At 43.7% G+C, this 14,851-nt stretch overlaps 1 protein-coding gene across 15 annotated transcripts in view; it reads left to right on the top strand.

Annotated features, from left to right (window-relative positions):
- The window catches only part of LOC113046776 (uncharacterized), a 42,244-nt gene extending 28,216 nt beyond the window's left edge, over positions 1-14,028 (top strand). For 2 of the 15 annotated variants that reach the window (XR_003276157.1, XR_003276165.1), the window contains 5 exons: positions 601-727; positions 10,678-10,774; positions 10,855-11,244; positions 11,598-11,722; positions 12,382-14,028. The gene's annotated coding sequence lies outside the window, so the exon portion shown is untranslated. Of the gene's footprint in view, positions 1-600; positions 728-7,188; positions 7,216-8,882; positions 9,488-10,677; positions 10,775-10,854; positions 11,268-11,597; positions 11,723-12,381 lie in introns of those variants that run through there. The other 13 variants (XR_003276158.1, XR_003276164.1, XR_003276160.1 and 10 more) reach the window with 13 other exon arrangements.
- Positions 14,029-14,851: the final 823 nt, after the last annotated feature.

Genomic DNA, 14,851 nt, shown 5'->3' with positions numbered 1-14,851 from the left:
TCGAAAATCACACTAAGGATATTGCAGTTCGTTATTAATGTTGGTGGGCTATATCGTTGTGACAAGTGGGTTTCCAGTTCCCGCCTCCTTCTTCCCGTGATTGTAAAGTTTTTAATGTGTTACACTGGTGCTGAAGCCTGGAAGGAAGGAGGGACGCCCCACCGAAGATCCCTCTGGGGTGAATCCACGGTGCCATCGAGCAGGGCGAAGGAGTCTGCGGTGGACAAATAAAAAACAAACACAAAATACAACCCAGGCCTGGTCCTCTCTCGTCCTTTACTGTCGTCGCTCCTCTTTTGTATCCTTCCGATCTCCTCCGTGGTTCTCGAGACCGGTGGAGCAGGTGTCGCTCATTTCCCAATCACTCCACGGCTCTTGGCCCCGCCCCACTCGTCACATTCGTACAGCCCTAGACTGAACTGTGTGAGTGTGTGTGTGTCTGTCATTGAAATGCAAATTTAGCTGCATTCAAGTGACTTTGTGCGACCCACCTTGTTCTATTCTGTGACCCACAAGTTAGCTTCAACAGATAAAAGCCTAATTATACAGTAAAGACCCAATATGGTTTTGATGTGCTGTAATGTATATTTGTACTGGCAGGTGGCAGTGGAAGGAGAAGGCGTACTGTTGTCCCTCCAGACTCAGAGGGCTACACTTGCAGCCTTATCAAAATGGCAACAACCAGTGGAAGAACAGAACTCTATGTGACCAGATGCTCTCCTCCCAGGTTGTTCACTAATAGAAATGATTAAATTGATTGTCCTTTTCCGCTGACCAATTTCCTTTCCATCTTTGTGACACGTCATTTCCGATCAGCCATAAATAGCCCCTTTTTATTCCCATTGAGACATGTTACTTCCAAATAACCCGGGGGTTTCCTCTTGTTTCCAACGTGCAGGGATTTTGACTGCGGCTGTGCACCTGAAAAGGCGATTCTTCTTGCTTGTTTTAATTTTTACTACAGTTAGATCAACTTAAAGAATACTTCAATTGGTAACACCTAAAAAAATTATGTTTCCTCAACTTAAATAATTATATTTTCTCAACTTAATTTCACTAGGTCAATCACACCAGACTCAAATTGCTTCAGAGATATTTATTACCATTAATTAATTTATACGCTAACAGTGTTTTCCATATTACAAACTTTGAGAAATAATTACAAACTGTTCATATTTGTTGTGCCAATGAGATTTAATTTACTGCCACACTTTACATCCATAACAGTTGTCTTTGCTCTGCATATTTGTATAAAAATAAATATAAAAAGTGGTTATGCCCTTGAATGAGCCACCTAAAAACAATTAAAACGATTGTTCACTCAACATTTTTTGTGTTCAGCAGAAGAAAGAAACTCATACAGGTTTGGAACAACTTAAACCATTTTTGGGTGAACTATCCCTTTAATATTCTTAAAATAGAACCACATAAGTGCATTTATAAGTGCTTTAGAACAGCTTACTGTCACGGTATGTGTTATAGAAACACAGGAGAAGGAACCAATAGCAGGTACGTCGTTTATTAAAGGGGTAATCCAATAGGGTAAACAGTCCAGGCAGGGTCAAAACCAGAAGATCAAAACATAAACACAAACAAGACACGAACGCAAGGCAAGGCAAGATAAGGATGACGGGCATGAAACTGTAACATTTAAACAAGGACTCCGTAACACAGACTAAGACAGACTGGGTATTTATACACAGAAGGATAATGGGGAAACAGGAGACAGGTGGGGGAAACAATCAATTACGCAACAAGGAGGAAGGTGACCATATAAGGAAACAGGAAGTGATCTGGGACAGACACCGTGAGAAGGAGGACATCTAGTGGAACCCCGGGGAACAACAACCCAGACACTGTGACAGTACCCCCCCTCTACAGAGCGGCTCCCAGACGCTCCAAGACAAAACACAACACAGAGACCAGGAGGGAGGCGGACAGGTGGAGGCTCAGGGGGAGGGACGGAGGGCCGGAAAAGGAACACATGGGGGACAAACACCAGAAATGAAAACATAAAACAGGGAGACCAGGAGGGAGGAGGACCGGAGGAGGTACAGGGGGAGGGACGGAGGGCCAGACAAACTGAGGGGAACAGACAGAAACATAACAAAAACCAAAACAACCCACAGAAATCCCTGAAGGACCTGTTGAGGCGCCCACCAGGGCGGAGCGGAAGACCACCACAGCCTTGTGGTCAAAGTCAAAGCCCTCCAGGGCGGAGCGGAAGACCACCACAGCCTTGTGGTCAAAGTCAGAGCCCTCCAGGGCAGAGCGGAAGACCACCACAGCCTTGTGGTCAAAGTCAGAGCCCTCCAGGGCGGAGCGGACGGCCACCACCTCCACGTGGTCAACGTCGGCGTCCCCCAGGGTGGAGCAGATGACCAACACGCCCCCGTGGTTGAGACCGGAGTCCCCCAGAACGGAGCAGCAGACCACCCAGTGACTTGACTTGGCTCTGGAGGGTAATTGGTGACTGGCCCTGGCTCTGGAGGGTCCTCGGTGACTGGCCCTGGCTCTGGAGGGTCCTCGGTGACTGGCCCTGGCTCTGGAGGGTCCTCGGTGACTGGCCTTGGCTCTGGAACAGCCTCGGGCACCGCCTTGGCATCAGGCACCGCCTCGGCCTCCAGAACTGGATCGGGCGCCGCCTCGGCCTCTGGAACAGCGTCGGGCACCGCCTCGACCTCCGGAACAGCCTCGGGCACCGCCTCGGCATCGGGTGCCACCTCGGCCTCTGGAACAGCGTCGGGCACCGCCTCGACCTCCGGAACAGCCTCGGGCACCGCCTCGGTAACTGCCTCGGGAACGGCCTCGGGCACCGCCTCGGCCTCTGGAACAGCAATGGGCGCTGCCTCGACCTCGGGCACCACCTCGGCCTCCGGAACAGCATCGAGCACCGACTCGGCATCGGGCGCTGCCTCGGCATCGGGTGCCACCTCGGCCTCTGGAACAGCGTCGGGCACCGCCTCGACCTCCGGAACAGCATTGGGCACTGCCTCTGCATCGGGCGCTGCCTCGGCATCGGGTGCCACCTCGGCCTCTGGAACAGCGTCGGGCACCGCCTCGACCTCCGGAACAGCCTCGGGCCCCGCCTCGGTAACTGCATCGGGAACAGCCTCGGGCACCGCCTCGGCCTCCAGAACAGGATCGGGCACCGCCTCGGCCTCTGGAACAGTGTCGGGCACCGCCTCGACCTCCGGAACAGCCTCGGGCCCCGCCTCGGTAACTGCATCGGGAACAGCCTCGGGCACCGCCTCGGCCTCTGGAACAGCAACGGGCACTGCCTCGGCCTCCGGAACAGCAACGGGCACCTTATCTGGAGACTCAGGCTTTGAGTCGGCCATCTTGTGCTGTGGCGCTGGGCTGGCGGCCATCTCGTGCTGTGGCGCTGGGCTGGCGGCCATCTCGTGCTGTGGCGCTGGGCTGGCGGCCATCTCGTGCTGTGGCGCTGGGCTGGCGGCCATCTCGTGCTGTGGCGCTGGGCTGGCGGCCATCTCGTGCTGTGGCGCTGGGCTGGCGGCCATCTTGTGCTGTGGCGCTGAGCTGGCGGCCATTTTGTGTTGTGGTGCTGGACTGGCGGCCATTTTGGGCATTGACGCTGGGTTAGCAGCCATCTTGTACTGTGGCGCTGGGCTGACGGCCATCTTGTGCTGTGGCGCTGGGCTGGCGGCCATCTCGTGCTGTGGCGCTGGGCTGGCGGCCATCTCGTGCTGTGGCGCTGAGCTGGCGGCCATTTTGTGTTGTGGCGCTGAGCTGGCGGCCATTTTGTACTGTGGCGCTGGACCGGTGGCCAATTTGGGCATTGGCGCTGGGTTAGCGGCCATCTTGTACTGTGGCGCTGGGCTGACGGCCCTCCTGGGAAGTGGTGCTGGGCTGACGACCACCCTGCCGGGAGAGACAGGAGTGGCTGGGGCATCCCACCGACACCGAAACTGCAGGTAGCGCACGAATTCCCAGAACTCCAGCGTCTCCAACTGCGCCATCTCTTCCTGCGGCACTGGATCATCCAGCCCGCCATTGAAGTGGTCTTTCAGGGCCGCATCATTGTAGCCCAAGCCCTCAGCCAGAGACCAGAACACTCGAGCCAAGGCACCCACTTCATTGCCCTCTTGACGGAGGGCGGTTAACTGAAGATACTTGGCCCGCCTCTCCGCCATCTTGGCTGGGGAACGAAAAAATTACATACCGCTGGTTCCTACGTTGACGGAGTCCTTCTGTCACGGTATGTGTTATAGAAACACAGGAGAAGGAACCAATTGCAGGTACGTCGTTTATTAAAGGGGTAATCCAATAGGGTAAACAGTCCAGGCAGGGTCAAAACCAGAAGATCAAAACATAAACACAAACAAGACACGAACGCAAGGCAAGGCAAGATAAGGATGACGGGCATGAAACTGTAACATTTAAACAAGGACTCCGTAACACAGACTAAGACAGACTGGGTATTTATACACAGAAGGATAATGGGGAAACAGGAGACAGGTGGGGGAAACAATCAATTACGCAACAAGGAGGAAGGTGACCATATAAGGAAACAGGAAGTGATCTGGGACAGACACCGTGAGAAGGAGGACATCTAGTGGAACCCCGGGGAACTACAACCCAGACACTGTGACACTTACAGGTAATGCCCTAAACTGAGCAATGTTTATATATACCTCGAATGTAAAAAGTGGTTTTGGATAAGCCAGATTGATGATGTATATCATCCCGAGAAGCAAGGCACAAGCTGATGTGGACGAAGACAGCTCAGTCAGAACTTTAACACCCTTGATGACGACACCTATGTCAACCTGTGGTTCATGATGTTCTCCCTCCTCCTTCCGAATAACATACACCGCCATGGTGAGCTGCTCCAGCTCACCCTCGCAATCATCTGCTGGTGTACATTAATATTATTATTTTTACATTTTTCATTCATAACTACAAAACACATTTTGTACTTTTTGAAAAATCAAAATAGAATATGTGTACTTTCAACTCACAAGGTACTCCTTAAGGATTTCCCCCCAGGAAAACGACGAGGGCCTTCAGGACACACTCTCTTCACGTGAATGTTTTCAGTCTTGTAGTTCAACCAAACATTCTAATTTGCTGTTAATTTACAGGCCATCCAAGATGTATGTAGGTGACTTTTTCTTCAGTATAGCAGTTTTTTTGCTGAAACCGTAGTCCTCTGTGATTTATGTAAAATGCAAGTCAATGGCTAGTCACTTTGAGATTAAAAAAATTTATAATTCTTGCATAGACCGAATCGTTTCACTTCATAAAACCTCAATAAATTGTCAGGACCCACAGGTATTAATTTTGTTTTGCCTGTATGTTTTACTATTTTTTTTAACTTGAATTAAATAAATCACAAATTACCAGTTTCAGCTAAAAAAAGAAAGGAAAAAAAGTCACCTACATCTTGGATTAAATTAAAAACATGTAATTATGTAAATTAACAGACTTTTTTTATTTTATGAGTGAACTTTCACTTTTAAATTGTCCATTTTGATTGGGTGGTGATGACAATTTCAAATTTCCATGCTATGAAACAAGTATTTAACAATTAAATGTTACTGTAAAACATACTGTGACTAAAGTAAGATTGTGTAGTTGATATTAATGTAAAAAACACAGACGTAGTCTTCTCAGGGGTTGCTCCTCCTTTGGAACGGATTACTCTGATTAGTTGACTCATGTATACATCTAACTGTGCAAAGAACGTGTCTTCCAGTGGAACAGCCATAAGCCTATGGAACTCTGCATTGATCTGAAATAAAAAAAAAATGAAAAAAGTCTACAACAGTCAAACTGCAAATGCAAAATTATTATGTCAACTCAAATAATGTATTTAGCCAGTAAAACTAGAACTTTAACTTCTTTCAATACCTCGTAATGTCTGAAAACCGCAGGCCACCTCGCCCTGAAATCCCTGACAATGAGCTCCTGGTTCACTACCTCCTGTCGTCTGTAAGCAAACGTGAGAGACATTTTCTCCTTGACAACACTTTCATTTTTCCCTTTTTTCAGTCAGGGCACTGATCAGGGAATCAGTCAATGGGCTAACTCCCGGGATTTTATCCAGGATTTTAATATTGCCTAAAATATCCAGGTTTTGGCTATTTGCACTTTGCAGATTGATCGTTGTGTAACATACATGAAAGCTATAAAGAGCAGAGCAGACGGCTCCTTATGGCTTCTAATCGCTTTTAAGTGTTTATTCGTTCATTTGACTTGAAGCACTGTGGCGCACTTTCTTTTTTTTTTTTTTTTGATTAGTTCGCAGCGACGTTTCAAGTCAATCGAACGAACAAATGCATATTTTAATTGCTTTGATCGTTTCCTCTAGATCTCACCTTCTCACACGCAGCACCACGATTGGTCGATTATGTACAATACCTGCATGTTATTGGTCAAACTGCTCTGGATGTTTTAGGCATTATTAAAATCATGGCTGGGACGTGTCCCGTATGGTCACCCTAACCTTAATGACTTTCATCATCATATTTCTGGGCGAAAAAATTTATCAATGAATAAATCGGAGCTAATGTTTTCAAAGACAAATAAAAGAACAGACAAACATTACATTAAAAGCATACTCAATACTTTACTGCAGGAAATCAAATTTGAGCATTTTATCCCGCTCTCCGAGCACTACCAGCCCAACGCTTTTCCAATATCTCGTGCACACAGACGGTTAACATTAACTTAAGGAGGCATCAATTTAAAAAATAATTTTATACACACACTCCCAAGATCCAAACTGAACACATTTGTATAAAACAAACGAGTAAATGCAACATATTGTATACATAGAACATGTTCAGTAACGCTATATCGCAAATGTACGTTCAAAAATTAGGGTAATTACGATTTTGTTAGTATTCATGTTCACAAACAACATCAATAAACTCATAAACAACTAAAACACATGTCCAAAAGTTGAATTGTCGAGTATATTAATTAAAATAAACTTCCAACCTACCTTTTTCAAAGTAAAAGAAATGGACACAGCGACCCCATTGGAACTCAACTGAGACAATTGAAGCCCATTTTTAGCGTTTTTTAGCACTTCCGTTTCTGACACGCAGACTCAAACTAAGCTTGATGACGTCAGCAACCTGTCTGACAGATGTAAATGTTCTAGTAGCTGTGCGTGCAAACTGCCATCGTTAATCTTGCAGAGACGGCGAGCTTGAGTGGGGAGTTCTTTGGTGTGAGTGAGCAGGAGTAAGTATTCTGATTAATTATTTTGTATAGTATTTTAAAATGTAACGCCAGTACGCCATATTAAGTTAATTGCCTGCAAGCTTCTCCTCCTGTCTGTACGGTAATGCGACAGAGAGTCGAGTGGTTATGACGCAATCGTTAGCCTATTTTTTACAAAAAACAGTTTCTACGGGGCCATAATGTAACATAGAAGGTAATGGAGCCCTTTATACATTGTCGTGTATCTTTAGAAATAAATAATGGACAAACGGAGTCTTTAAACGCCTCAGATGTAAAGTTATTCGCTGTCAAAGTGACGCCAAAATGAATGGGAGTCAATGGCAATGCTAACGCAAGTGAAGTTCTGCTACAAGATGGCAGCACGCAGCCGACTTCAACTTCCGGTTGACTTCCTTGCCGCCTGGTCCGGAGAGAAAAAATGGCGGCTGTCAGTTGAGCAACAGAAGTTGAAATCGGGCTTGTGCGTCATGACGTCAGAAAAAAAACGTCTGACGCAGAGATCTGCTGTGTCCCAAAGTTGAGTGTACGCACTTCGAAGGCCACGGACTTCAAAGACCGGTCTCCGAAGTGCACGAAGGGCCCTCCGAAGTGCGTGGATGCTCCGCCTTCGCAGGATTTCCTAATTCCTCCACCTGGTGTTTCCGATTAGCGCTCTGTCGCATAGCAACGGTGCGAGTGGAGCACTGACTAGAGGACAATCCTGCCAGGAGAGGTGGAGCCAGAGCGGTTTTTGTTTTTATGTTTTACGTCAAAGTGGAGAAGCCTCCGGCATAACCAAGACCGAGGCCAAGTTACACTGGTTTGCTGCGTCCTTTGTCGGATTACAACTTTAAATGCAGGTACTGGTTTGAAGCTTACTTGAATAATGTAACGTAAATGATACATATGAAAAACTACAAAATACACGAGCACACATATCAGTTAAAATGCTTACTGATATCTTACAAAGGTGCGATTTTATGTAATTTATTGTCTTGACCATGGTGATCATATGTAGACATGTTTGCAACCCGTTTTTATTAAGCAGTTAAGCATGAAAATAAAACTGAAAAAAGTGCGTAGTATGAACAGTGCTCTGTTTGATTTTAATAATCGGACAATAAATGTTGTTACTTTAATCATAGGTGGACTGTAAGGAAGTACATTAGTTAAGTTTACTCACATATACAAATATAAAGTACTATGTTTTGTTTTGTTTTTCTCACAGACAGCAGCACTTCAAAAATATGGTATTTTACAACATGATGCATTGTTGTAGATTAAACTACCCAACAGTGTATTAGTAGGCAACTTTAAATTTAATAACATTGAACATATTTAGAAATTAAACAAATAATTTTTCAGAACAATACTGTACATACCTTTACTTTTACTTTTACTCTAAATACCTTAAGTATATTAGAGTATGCAAGATAATACTTCTACTAAAAGGATAGTTCAGTGAAAAATGACAATTCTGTGATCCTTTGCTCACTCAGTTGTTCCAGATTTGTAATTTTCCTTTTTGGGTTAACGATCCCTTTAGCTAAGGTTTTAAACATGACTAGTAGATTTGAGCCAATATGGTATTATTAAAAGTAGTTTACTTAAGTATCTCAATATTTCTTCTACTAATTACATTGTCATGGAGCTAAACAATTTCTCTTTTCCTTCTTTCCCTAAATCAGACTGGACCCCTGTACTGCAGGATGAAGCCGAATGTGGCAGTGCTGGACAGGTGTTTAATGGTTTAATGGTCCTGACAATACTGCTGGATCTTCTGAGAAGTGAACGCCAACAGTGATGGGTTCCACATTCCAGACCCTGGTGTTTCTCTTCTGTCCGCCAGTGGTACATCATAAAGATGGTCTCCAGAGTGTTTGACATATGCCTCATTCCACTGTCACTTCATTGTCCTCTGAGTCTCTGCTTCACCAAGAGATTCACCTCCTGAAAACCCCAGAACACATGGAAGCAGCAATTGGCTCAAACTGATGGTGTTTTTCTGATTTTAAACCTAAACAATGCTGTAATCGGTTGTAAAAAGTACTTTCAATTATAGAGCAATTTGTTTTAATGTGTAAAAAAAATATTTACAGAATGAAAAAATAAAAGAATGTTTTGAGAAAAAAATGTATAAGCTACATTAAACAAATGAACAACGTACATAAGTACTTCTTTTATTTACACGTGAATATGCAAAAAAATAATAATATACAAAATGTACTTATTTACAAACAAATTACACACAAAAAATGAATAATGTATACAACTTGCACCACAAAAATATTCATTCTGTTTCATTGACAATATGATATTTAAAAAAGATACTGAAAAACTGTAATGTACCCATTTTTTCCCCACTGTTTTCTCTTGACTAATGAAGAATATATTTGTTAAGCATTCTCTCAAGAAGAGAAAGCTTGTGCTCCTCCCTCTTTCTCTCTATCGAGTTTGATGTCCTCCCTGAGCAGCTCCACTCGCTCCCTCACCTGTCCCAGGACACTTCGCAAATAATCCATGCCTGTTAACAACAACAACAGCACAATGAATTTCAGCAAAAAATTGTCTATTAACTTTGTATTAAATCTTTCCCCAGCAGGCTCACTTTCTCCAGAATAGTACTAAAATGAGAAAATGGAAACATTTGTAAAAAAACAAAGAGATCTTAACATTAGAAAATATGACAGCAGGACATGCATACAAAATACTGAAGTGCTAAAGTTTGGTTAAAATATTTGTAGACATCTCTAGCATGACAGCACTTCAAAAACACAACAAAGGGAAAGACAATTGCCTTATACTATATATAATCTTGATTTGACTGTCTTATTGTTTGTGGGCTTTATGTAAAAAAAAAAAAAACATACTGTCTTTTAACACGTTGGCTAGATATTTGGGTAAATGAAAACCGCACAGAACTCTCACCTGCCTTGTTATTTGAATATAAACACAGTAGTTGTACACGCAAGTGATTCTGGGATATGGTAGGGTGCGAAGTGTCCATCAGATGTACACTTCGTTTTCATGGGAACTGAAGGGCGCATTTGAAGTCGCTTTCGAAATTCGTCAACCTTCGTCGAGCCGCGGTGACGCATTCTCACTTCAAATGCGCACTTCCAAGTGCGCATTCTGACTTTGGGACAGCTTATGTCGTGACGCTGTGACGCAATCACACTCCACATCCGCACTTCGGAGTCCACGCACTTCACTTTGGGACACCCTTCGTCGCGCTGCTGTGACGCATTCGCACTTCAAATGCGCACTTCGGAGTCCATGCCCTTCACTTTGGGACACAGCTATCCTTTTAAAGGGAAATTATACTTTTGGTGAAAGTGAGATATTTGAGTATGTGTGAATTTCTATGCGCTCAAGTTGAATGAGTCTACAATAATCCATTACGATTAGGAAAGCAGAAATACAAAGTAAATAGACTCAAATAGTTCTAGTAATCCAACTTAGACCCATGTTCACTTTTTACAGTGTATGCAAACCAGTTCATGCAGTGCTGCGGGATCAGAATGAAACCAAATGATCTTAAGCGGTTTGTTCGGAGTGATTCACCTGATTCTATTGTCGGGTAAGCCTGTTCCTGATTGGGTTGAGAACATTGGGCATTCCTGCGGGTGTTAACCATTGTGTTCCCCTTTTTTTTTTAAGGTGTTCGAGATACTTTTGTGATCCTCTGCCTTTTTTTTTTATCTGAGTTTGATGCGAGGAATCGCTGTTGTCCTATAATTTTTTTTTTATTTATTCTGAGTGGTAATTATGGTTTGTAATGTGAATTGAATGACGGTGCTATTAATTTGTTTTATATAATAGTTTCAAGTTAAGTGTTTTTTTTTTTGGTTTATTACTATTGTTTCTTTTTGGTTACTGAATTGATCTACTCTTTATTTCTCATTGTGATTTTTGTTTGTGTGAGTGAATGCAAACTTCTTTTGCCAGGTGCTGAGGACTTCAGCCAGGAATCCTCCCTTGTTTTCTCAGAGTGTTGGTGGTGGTTTGAACACAGGGTGCTGGGTGCAGTGAGACACACAGATTTTGTGTGTGAGTGATAAGAGTTTACTCTAGTATGTGGTTGTATTCCTTGTTCTTTAGCCCTCAGCCAAAGCTTTTGAATGTAGTGGGGGTTTTTTTGTATGTTAATTTTGTAGTGACTGACTTTCGCAAGACCGTATTTCTTCTGATAACATTCTTTTTGTGGCCAGATGGTGTGGCGTATCTTGCCTGGAATGCTCAGTTTATTTTAATGTGATTTTAGTATTAATAAACAACTTTTGTGTATGATTCATGTCTCTGTTCCTTACTAGTGCTACTAACTTGCATGCCTTGATATAAATTCTATCAATTATTCTCTGATGTAGTCGGTTCTTTTAAAGCTGCATTTATTCTGTTCTAAGTATTTAGGCCCTCGGTGCCACTAATCATGGTCGCCTCCTGCCACATCTACATGGTCCCTCTTCAAGATGAGTTGTGTCTTGATCCACTTCCATACTCAGCAGAGGAATTTGTCAAGATGCCAAAGGTGGAGTTGTCAGACATGTCAAACAACCATGCCATTACCAGTTTTATACATGCATGTCAGGTCCTGTGGGTGGCACACAATCAGCTGATGATAATGAGATATGTTGTTTATTCCAGTCCTTCCCAAACCTGTCCTGGAGGACCCCTGCCCTGCACGTATTGTATGTCTCCCTAATCAGACACCCAATTTAGTTCTTGCAGTCTAAACTAACAAGCTGATCAGTTGAATCAGGTTTGTTATATAAGGGAGACATACAGAAGGTGCAGGGCAGGGGGGCCTCCAGGACAGTTTTGGGAACCACAGATTTAAACTAGGGGGTCACCTAACTTGATCCTGGAGGGCTGTTGTTCTGTTCTAAGTTTCAAGTATACCTTGTATGAGCTTGATTAGCTGGCTCAGGTTTGTTTAATCAAGGTTGGAGCTAAACTCTGCAGAACACCAGCCCTCCTGGAGGCTGTTATAAAACAGACAAATCAAGTGACAAAAAGTCAGCCTAATGGAAATAAACCTGTCTTATTTGTTAAATTTGTTTTATGAAACAGCCCACAAAAAGGTGTCTGGTGACCCTTTATTTAAAAAATATTGCACAAGTGTAACTGTCTACATTTCAATTAACTTTGGTTTTAGGCTGCACATAATACCCAGTTTTGTTTTTTCAGATTACTGATGCTGATGATGATGATGAAGTAAAAAGTATTGCTGTGACAGCCAGTACTGAGACCACTGCCACCCCAAACCCTACTTTTAGCCCTACACCTACCACTCCTTTGAAAACCTGTTCTCCTGCACCCACCACAAATTATGTAGTGATATGAATATGTATTGTGCAAAGTTGTGCTGTAAATTATTATTTTTTAATTGGTTTGCTGATTTTCTGTTAAGGTGTAATATCCAGTAGAAAGTTAAACTAAATTTTGTTTTATACAATTTTAGAATCCAATTGAAATGCATGAGATCTTGGGATGTGGATTACAGACATACCCATGCTCATATAAAAGTTTTTTTTCCCTTATGAATCTGTTCACTTGCCACTTGCAATATAATATAATTTTTTTTTAAATATATTTCTTTGCCAACCATTTGATCTGGGGTAATTTTTTTTAATGAATGAAAACACACTTCAACTACATTAAACTAACACACTTCTCCTGTACTGTTTCCAGGCCATGACATATTTCTACATTTGGGAAATATTAGCACCATAACTGTCTTTTTCCTACCTGTACTAGCCTACTACACCTGTTCTAGGTGGTGCACGAGTCCCTTGTAGCCTTTCAAAAGGTTTTCAAGGGCTCGCAGGAAATGTGAAACCCACCAGGTTCCTCCTATCCTTGTCGGCATCAGATGCCTTATGCCAATTTCCTCGAAGCTCCCCCTTAAGTTTGCCCTGTTCACACAACTCTTGTGATAGAACATATACAGGCCACTCAGCAGGTCATTAACTTTCCTTGCCAACTTTTTATGGGACACAGATTCGGAGTAGGCCAACTCCAACCATTCTGTCTCCACGCAGCTGGCTAACTACACTTTTTCTTGACCCCTGTCATGACAGCAGCGCCGTCTGTCCCACACGCTACCAGTTTTTGTAGCCACTGTCCTGTCTCATCTTTGCTCCCTGACACGGTCTCCATTATTGAGGATATGGCCTCAGCAATATGGCTAGCAACTGGTTTGTCCACCGACTGGATACCAACAAAACGCACCTCCATCTTCCCTGCCCACCTGACATACACCAGGTCCTCTTCCATTACTGCACTGTCTGTCGAACTGTCACTCATTACTGACAGTAACTTTGAGATGGCTAGAGCTTCTCTCGGTTTTATTCTTTCAGTCTCAGCAATGTAAAACATGAACTCCTTCGCTTAGGGGGTCTGAAAAGTTGCTAAATCTAGCGCGACAAAGTTGTTAAGTTGGCAACACTGCAGCTAGATGTCTCTTCGTTTCTGTCACTAGCGTGCAAGGCAACACTGTGTGCATGTAATACTCATGGGAGTTGTAGTGTCATAGTTACCATTCTTGGCAAATGTCGCGACTTTCACTTTTTCACTTTCAGTGGGAGGAGGAATGTCCATAGGACAGGTTTGAGAAGCACTGATCTATTCTATACAAACTGTTTTACCTTAACGGAAATCCATGATGGAAAAATCCAAAGGCAGTTGATGCTTTGTTATCTGTAGCAGCTCCAAGGTACGTGATCTGGGGTAAATTATCAAATGTTATATTTATGTCAGGGGTGCAGAAATCAGTTCCTTGTGGGTCACAGCCCTGCAGAGTTTATTTCCAACCCTGCTCCAACACATTTTAAATATGCCTAAATGACTTTAGAGTTTAAAGGGTTAGTTCACCAGAAATGAAAATTATGTAATTAATAACTCACCCTCATGTCGTTCCAAACCAGTAAGACCTCCGTTCATCTTCAGAACACAGTTTAAGATATTTTAGATTTAGTCCGAGAGCTCTCAGTCCCTCCATTGAAGCTGTGTGTACGGTCTACTGTCCATGTCCAGAAAGGTAAGAAAAACATAATTAAAATAGTCCATGTGACATCAGAGGGTCAGAATATTTTGAAGCATCAAAAAAACATTTTGGTCTAAAAATAGCGAAAACTACGACTTTATTGAGCACTGTCTTCTCTTCCGTGTGTAACCCCTATCCACCAACCATTTGCATAGGCTAGAGTTTTTGATAAGGACCTGAGTGTTGTGAGGATGGGTTTGGGACGAACTCAGATGCAGACAGGATGAACTTTTCCTGCCTCAAGACTAGAGAAAAGTCGGGACATGAAGGCAGAATCATGACAGAACCCCTCCCTTAAGGAGCGGCTTCCAGACGCTCCCCAAGGGAACATCAAACGCGGGACAAGACTGACTGGGACAGAGACAAAAACCAACAAGACATGACAAATAATAACAAAGGCAAACATGAATAGACAATGACGGGGTTAGGGTGACAAATCAAAAAAAACAAACAGGGAAGGGGAGGGGGCGGGACCACAAAGTTCATGGGGGACAGACCAGGGTGGGTGGGTGGGGTAGGAATCTTAGGAGGACAGGACGAAGGCTGACGACGGGGGGTACGGGCAGGTCTGGGTGGTGAGGGACGGGGAGGGGTCTCGGGACAACTGACAGG

The sequence above is a fragment of the Carassius auratus genome, chromosome 28, assembly GCF_003368295.1.
Source record: "Carassius auratus strain Wakin chromosome 28, ASM336829v1, whole genome shotgun sequence".
Taxonomy (NCBI): Eukaryota; Metazoa; Chordata; class Actinopteri; order Cypriniformes; family Cyprinidae; genus Carassius; species Carassius auratus.
The sequence above is the reverse complement of the archived record's forward strand: the minus strand, read 5'-3'. Positions and strand labels throughout refer to the sequence as shown.